Below are 8,668 nucleotides of genomic sequence, written 5' to 3'. Positions count from 1 at the left end.
ATCAAGAGACATATTCACACATCTGATACTAGCTCAGTTCTCTTGGCATTTAGCAATTCAACACTTCAGTGTGACACTTGGTAGAGTGATCTTCCTCGAATTTGGGATTATTGCAGACATCTTGCACGCATATGCCACCCATGTATAGTCACATTTTTTTACTAATTTTGGGAATTATTTCATACACATACACATCATCCTTGTACAGCCTCTTGTCTACCAACACACAATTGTCATCACTTTACTATAGGCTTGATCCTTGGGACACAGTAATTCTTCCACCATGACTTGGTTCATAGATTTCCAAGTTTAGTATAAGCCCCCAACGGTAGCTTGAGGATAAGACCACAGTGGCAGCTCTCCTACAGTGTTCTCATGGGTAGACACTCTCATCAGGACACACGTAAGCCTCTTGCATAGAGCACTAGACTGCCTCCACATGGAGTTATCCACATCACACAGTTGATGATGCACTATTTATGATACCAAACGAGATTTGTAAGTGAAAAGAGAACTTACTTTGACCATTCATTACCATAGGGTGTGTACTAGTTTATGATGTAGACTTGATCCTCATTGGTCTTGAGAGATTGGACTCAAATGTTCCACATGTTAGTATGGATCAGCCCACACTTTCTGATCATACACATTTGTTAGTAAGCCCTTAGCATAAGGCACACTTGGTGGTAAGCCCTCAGCATGAGGTAGTCCCACCTACATCAGCATAGTCTGATTCTAGTGATGTCCAGCCATCACATTAATGCATGGATTCGACTCCATTTATTGTCACACCAGATGATGTAGATACACATTAGGAGTTCAGCAGAGCAGTGATCATGCAACTATTCAATTGTAGGTAAGTCCTCAGTGTGAGGCACTCACATCTCTAGCATCATGCAGAGATACATGCCACAGTGTATTCATCTCTTCAGGTGATTCCATTCTAGCATTCATCACTAATGCTTTTACTTCTGACATAGAGCATACCTTGGACATGGTTTCCATGATTAATACAGATCAATAAATCAGTCTACAAGAAATTCCAGCATCAGCTCAGCTATGCCACATTTTACCACCCTTGGATCTAGTTATCACCACCTCTTTCAATCAGCAGATCATTCCTCATCACAAGGATATTTATGCATCAGCGCAATCGTACCCCAATACAGTGGACATCATTAGGTTTAGCCATAGTGCAACCTAGGGAATGTCAGTGTTTCAACATGCCCTTATGGCTATAGTATAGAGTCCGTACTTGATGTAGATTAGTATGGTTGGATCCTCAGCATTTTAGCATGCACTTATGGCTATAGTAGACAATCCTTACTTGATGTAGATCAGTATGGTTGGATCTAAGACTATAAATCTATCCCTACATCAGCATTTGGCACCGCATATGCCTCAGGGATATCTTATGATTTTTTCGTTGTATTTTAGTCTTCTAGGCCTTTATAATGTTATCTCCTTCTTGACAAGAATTTGATGACCTTTAGCTCATGACAATTGGACATTCAAGTTTGACAAGTTGTTGTACCTTGTTAATTTTATAGGCCTCTCATCAGTAGAGTAGTGTATCATACCCACACATTTGGACCCAAATTTTTAGCTTTGTGCACAGAGTCTATGCAATCTTTTATGATCCCACATCATATGACAAAGATTACTCTACTGCAGCATACCTTCGACGTTGATGTCTATTGGGTTGGTGACACCCTCGTATGTCATAACCTACTGGATCACATCTTCACAGCTACATTGACTAGCTTCATATACAGATGCCTCTTCTTCATAGCATCTACATAGTCCATGGTGACTCATGACATGCTTAGCTTTGACATTTTTGGCATTCAGCGATATACACCATCACACAGTCATCTTTTGATCGATTAGTCTTTGATCCACATGGACTTTACTTTTTGCATATTTCCTTACTCTTTCCTTCAATCTATCTTCTAGGTTTTATTCCCAAAGATGAAGGATGACACCCACAACTTAAGAGGGGGAAATGCACGTTATGTACAAGATCTAGTAAGTGCTTACACATGCACATACTACTTTGATTCTTTTCAATTTTCTTTTTAGATTTGCATGCTATCATATGCACCAAATGAAATCCACAAAAAGGTCTTGTATATGCACCTTCTACTTACCTAGTGCAATTTAAGAGGGGGTGTTAAGGATGGTGTAAATTGCACCATCTAGATAAGGCATTAGGGACAAAACCTAACCCTAACCCTAAGGGGTACTCATGCATATATTCATGTTTATCTTCAATACAACATAGTGTGCATGTGGCCATATCATGTGCACTCCTCTCTGTGTCTCTCTCCCCATGTTATCAATTGTACCTACATTTGTCTTGAAATACCTGATCCCACCTAAGCAAAATCCATCTTAAATGATAATTGAATTAGCCTCTTGACATAGGTATGTACTCCATACTACTTGCTTCTGTGGCATGTTACTCAATGATAATGAGAGCTGAACTTGATTAGATACATCATCTTTATCTCTTATGGATTTGAGTACATCAAAATCTTGCAAACCATTGGGTCTTCTTGGTGTGAGGTTTAGGGATAGAGAGGGTTCCTCTTGGCTTGTTTTGCTTTTGGGCTACTCCTCTTTTTGTCCTCCTTGCATCACTACCTTCTCAACTCCTTCTGGTTGGCTTTGTGCTTGAACAAACTCCTTCCAACAAGGCATACTCATGCTCAAGGGACAAAAGAAACTACTGAATCACAGCATCCTCTTCACATATATATTTATCAACTTGAATATCAACATCAAAAACATCACAAGCTAAAATATTGTCTTTATCATTAGCATCAAACCATAGATTCATTTCTGGCTTTGATTGTTGATCCATTGGTTCATCCCAAATAGGAAAAATACTCACATTTGAGCTTGCTGCATACTCTTAATATCATCATCATCACACATAGAATTTGCAATCTTTGCGTAATCAATTGCATAACAATCAGAATCAACATCAGTTTCATTGCTTTGACTTGCTTCAGAATGAAAAACATATCCCAAACCTTCTTTGCTATAAGGGCTTCTGTAGTCAAGCTCCTCAATGATTGCATTTGGATGGATTTTCTCTTTGTTCTATGCATTACTCATGGATTTGCATTGCCTGTCCTAAAAGATAAGGTGCCACTCTTTAACAAAATAAAGGATGGTTATGCCTTCTAATCATAAACATGATAACGCTCAAATGCAACCCCTCCATGCTCATACTTTAGAGCAAGTCCAATCCTTTGCTGCTACCATCGCCCCTTGATAATGAGAAAACTATAAGCATGCCTTGTGCAAGTTATCGAATTTTAAAGATTCTTAAAGCTAGTGAAATTCCTCTAACCAAAACAAGCATCCACTTGCAGAAATCATTGGGAGATGTACTTACAACAATGCGAAACACTTTGCAAAGGATTGTTGACTGAAGGTGGGCCACAAGAAGAAAGGTGAAATTAAATCCAAGAAGTCACAGACTCCTAATGCCACCATAAAGGAGCTCTTCATGGTCATGGTCATGGTCATGTAGAGATGCTCAACACAAGCTATGACAGATGAAAGAAAGTGCTTCCACATAAAATCAATAGCAAAAGACGTTGCAAATGCAAAGCATGCATACTCATCATATGACTCTTCATCATCTTCTTTCATACAGTAATCATCTTTCGAATCTTTGTCATCTTCTGACAACCATTTTCTTGCTGATCCATTTGTCCATGGAAAAATCTAGAACTGATTGGCATTGCATAGTCCTCATACACACCTTTGTTGCTTTCAGACCTTGTAGAATTACTTTCGGACTGATCGAAATTGATGTTCCACCGTTTGGGTTGCTTGTTGTTGCGGATTGTCATCAGACTGTTGTCCGATTGTTTGAACTAGATGTCCAATCGGGTCTTAAACATTTGCATCCATTTGATTATGAACAAAAATAGCTGAATTATCATTGCAATTCTTACCACTATTTTTGAAATCATAGTTGGAATTTGAGTCGGAATTAGAAACATCATTTTCTTCATGCATATATTCAAACTGCAAAACTTGAACTCTTTGTTGAAGCTCTAAGATGGCATTCATATGCTGATTAGATCTCCAATCACCTCAATGGAATTTAGTATGTCAAGAGTTTGCCTTCTCAAGCAAAGTGGAATACCCCTAGAGTTTATCCAATAACTTCCTAACCTTTCAATCAGACTTTGCCTCACATAAAGCCGAAAAGATTTCATAGAATTTGTCATCCAAAAGTGAAGGACAATATTTCCTCCGGTGACCATGTTGCTTGCAATGCTTGCACAAATTTAGATAAGAATCCTTTTCCATATGATCAGAATTTTGTAGACAACAAACAATGCATCCTCCGACACTTGTTTTGCTTTGACTTTGCCATGATGATCAGAAAATAGTGAAACTTTTTGTTGAATATTTACCTTAAATAACATACTTCAATTTGTGCAGACTTTGGATTTATGCTTCAGACCGGTTGAACTTTAGAATTTGTCATTTGAAACTGTGTCGGACTGTCTCCCGACAACTGTAGGCAACTTCAGTCTTCCTAATCCCAGGCAACTGTAGCGAGAGGAGACCTGAATTTCTATCATCTTCCTAAAAGACAGACTAGACAGACTATCAGATTTAGTTATGCAAGTTGTTGACTTAAGTTTTGTCAGATTTTTCCCAACCTTCTGGATATAAATCTCAACCCAAAAAGCCAGCCTTCTCCAATGGTTGGAAACAAAAAGATTGAAAACTAATATAATCTCTTCAGCTTGTGATAGTTTTTGAAACTGCATCTGCTTGTTTGATCTTGGATCCAAATCTGTAAATTTTCCTGTCTTGAAATTTGATGAACTTAGCTTTCCACTGCTCCATAATGCAACAAAAACTTCTAATCTTTGTCATCAAGCGGACCTCCATATGCTGATTTCATTGTTCATTTGATCTTCCATGATGGATTGCAAATTTGAGAAAAAAAATATAGAGGTGCAGGATTACAGAAATGAGAGCTCTCGTCGTCACTTTCCAAAGCATTTATGGGCTAGCTGCGTTGCTGTCAACAAGCTGGTCTTTAGTGTCTAGAACTAAAATGGGATTCTCAATTGATGATCATAATCTTCATTTACAAATTTACAGAATAATCTAAAATCCAAACATTGAAGGCACATCAACCCGTAATACTTCATTGGTTGTAGATTTAGCGCATATTCCTCTCATTCAAGGAGCAGTCTGGCCAAACTCCATTCTCCTTCACTCTCAAAATCAACTATAAAATGCAGACCTGCCACTCTATGAATTGCAAGAATTGAGGTTGAATCAAAAGTCTTTTTATTACGTTGGAGAATTCGGTGTCGTGCTGTTCATGTACCCACAGCATCCATCCCCTTCTCATGCGACTCCAGCACCTAGTCGACAACCATATTTGAAGATCTAAATCTCCAAACTTCAACCATATAATAAGGAGGACAAACAGTTGCTTCTGCTAGTCCAAGGATCATGGACGGTTGCCGCTATTCCAGAATCACACCCTTTGATTAGATGCGCTTCATGTGTAATAGTTTGATGATGCATCAGAAGACTTTGGATTAATGCGGCTGCTCACAAAATGAGAGACTGCTGAAAAGAAAGCACAGGTCTTGTCCCACAATGCTCCAGCGAAACAAATCTACCTGACCAAACGGGCATCGCACAAACCTTAAACTTGAGTGCTCATAAACTCTTCTCTTTACTTGTACAATATCCTGCTTGGCTTCCAAGGAAACACGATTCGTGTATTTTGGATCAAGTCCCTTTCAAGATCGCATTGTTAAAGAGCCATTGAAATCTTCATTCAGCAAGATACTGATGGCCGTCATATCACAATCAATGAGAACAAGAAAGCAATTGTGGTGCAAATAGCGCTACCCTGCACAACCGCAAGTAATTTTCTCAGGGGATATTGGGATTTGGTTGAGCAAGTCCATGATAGCACCAAGAACTGTCAAAAGATCGACTGACGGATCGTAGAGCCTGCGCAAGAATGACTGACGGATCATAGAGCCTGCAAAATACCTTCATAACTTGCATCAAAGACCTTCAAGCCCACAAATAGAGAGACGAACCAAGAGGATTTGCTTAGAATCCTCAAATTCAGTTGCATCAGTGCCACCCGAGCAGAGCGCTTCTCCTCAACAAGGTCACAGATCTTGTGATGGCCGATTTGCCACTTCATGGAAGCAAATCACTGTGCAGTCGGCAAGCCGCTCTTGTTCAACCGTGGGAAAAGGACATAAGCTCAGAATGCAATCAGCAAGGCTTTTGGTTCCCTAAATCAGATTGGCTGTCTCAAGGAACTTTTGACCAATCCCTTTATAGTTAACTTCTTCCAAACTAGGAAATTCATTAGATAGAACGAACCTCTTTGTGTTGAGAATTGTATTTGCTATATAGCTATCTAGTAAATGTCATATTGTGCTATCTAGTAAATGTGAGTTTGTACATGGAGAATAGATTGGATTTCAATCGAGGGGAGCCACTCGAGATCATACATCTTTGTGGTTCTAGTCTTCACAAGGACTCATGCAACCATGGCACGATCGATACAAGGGTAGGGAGCTCTAGCTCGACTAGAGGAGCAGAGTTTTCATGAACATTTCCAGGAGCACCAATGAAGGGATGGCTATTTGACACATTGGTGAGGCTGATAGCCATGTATGTAGCACACTTTTAGGGAGTTGACCTGGCAACAACTGAGTGGTAGCATTTCAAGAGGTTGTAGCTGACTATGGGATCTAGGATGATTCAAAGTAAGCCCCCAATCCCCCACCAGATCATACAAGCAGAGTTTGAAATGACACCACTCCAGATTGATGCCATCTTCTAGATGGTCACACTTAACTTCATAAGGTCTGGGCTCTACCTAGAGGGAGACTACCGCGGGTCACACTAGAGTCATCTATATGACTAGCTAATAGTGGGGTTTGCATGGCCTAGTATGCATGCATTTCCAGATGGATTTGTAGCCAAGGTATTCAAATGGACCATCTCCCCCACTTTCAGTACAGCTTGGCTGCCCCCGATCACTTGGTCCCACGAGATGAGATCAACCATATCATACAGTTGGACCTACTCGAGCTCTATACATCATGAATTTGGGGGGAGAACTAAAGAGTTCCCCCACCAAGGTCCAATTCTACTGCAACCACTTTTTCAAAGTATTAAAGGATGGAGTGACCCTAGTATCTAGAGGATAGGAAAGTCTCACACACCCTCAAGATTTCCATCGGATAGATGTAGGTCTCATCCCATGAGCTGAGGATTGAGGTAGAGAGAGCCAGAAGTACACCTAGAAAGTAGTAGATTTGTAGACTATGCACTTTGGGAGAGATAGAGATAGAGGAGCATTTCCTATGTACTTGCACAGCTTACTATGAGATCCAAGGACATTATCACTATCTCTTTTAGAAGGCACATGATTTTGGGCCTCTCTCTTAGATGATTCACTTCTAGGACCAATTATGTGTTGGCCTATATTTGATGGAGATGCGACGGCTTAGAGAGTCCTTATTGTGTCAGATTAGAGAGTAGGAGGGGATGATACCATGGGAAACAGGGATGGATCGAGCTCAGCAACACGACACAAAGCTCTATGTATTCAAGTCTACTCCTGGACATGGCAGAGTAGAGGAGGAGGAGATAGATGATATGAGGGAAGCATGGGTTAGTGGGATGAGATGGCAATGAGGAGGGATGCAACCAAAGACATAAGTGCCACACATAATGTAGCAATGGAATAGAGCATATACAATGGTCCATGTCTAAACCATCACAGCCCTACACCATGCCCCTTACCACGTTGAGAGACGATCGATAGACAGAGATATGAGATATTTTTGCAACTCACAAGAGCCACCATGGTGCCTGGGTATGTGTTCTAACTCTGAGATTGAGTATTAGCTTCTAGCTTTACGCTTTGAGTTTGAGCTTAGTGAGCCCTTTGCTTAGTCCACAATGGCTTGTACGAGTATGAGTGACTCTGACCTTGTACCAAATTGGGGTGATGCAGATGACACCTCCACGTGGCACTCAGAACACCCATAAGGATCCACAACCCCGATAGGGAACCCCACATGGCAATCATGACTCTCCAAAACCCATGCATCACTCTAGAAACCTAGCCCCTTTTGGTTCACACCACACAGAGAGCCTAGTCATTCTTTGAAAATACTTGAGAACAAATGTATTTCCATGGATTTTGTAGTTGATTTACCACAAACCTCTTGTGGACATTATGTAATTTGGGTAATTGTTGGTCGACTTAGCAAGTTGGCTAGATTCATATGTGCAAGAGAGACTATTAGAAGTCACACAGCTTGTTCACTTTTTTATCGAGATGATGTTTAGCCTTTATGGATTACCAACTAAAATAGTCAATGATATAGATGCTAAGTTTTTTGGTATTTTTGGCGGTTTGTATTCAAGAAATTGAATACTCATCTTAGCATGGTTTTGGCTGATCATGTAGAATCAAATGGACAAACTAAGAAGGTAAATCAACTTTGGAAGACATGCTGCAAGCTTATGTTTCCTTGAGGCAGTATGATCAAGAAGATTACCTTCCTTTGCTAGAATTTGCTTACAATAGTGCAAAGCATTTAGCAATCTAGAACAGTCCATTCAT

The 8,668-nt window shown here is 40.1% G+C and overlaps 1 long non-coding RNA gene across 1 annotated transcript; it reads right to left on the bottom strand.

The window, feature by feature from the left end:
* Positions 1 to 5,186: 5,186 nt before the first annotated feature.
* Positions 5,187 to 6,385, bottom strand: LOC147898729 (uncharacterized). Its single transcript, XR_015541605.1, has 2 exons — positions 6,061 to 6,385; positions 5,187 to 5,914 (listed from the first exon to the last, which is right to left on the bottom strand). It is a non-coding gene; the product is annotated as an uncharacterized LOC147898729 (long non-coding RNA).
* Between the last annotated feature and the right edge of the window lie 2,283 nt (positions 6,386 to 8,668).

The sequence above is a fragment of the Dipteris shenzhenensis genome, chromosome 9 (assembly GCF_047967505.1).
Source record: "Dipteris shenzhenensis isolate YYH24624 ecotype China chromosome 9, Dip_SZ_1.0, whole genome shotgun sequence".
NCBI classification, from domain to species: domain Eukaryota; kingdom Viridiplantae; phylum Streptophyta; class Polypodiopsida; order Gleicheniales; family Dipteridaceae; genus Dipteris; species Dipteris shenzhenensis.
This window is presented reverse-complemented; position numbering and strand designations above follow the sequence as displayed.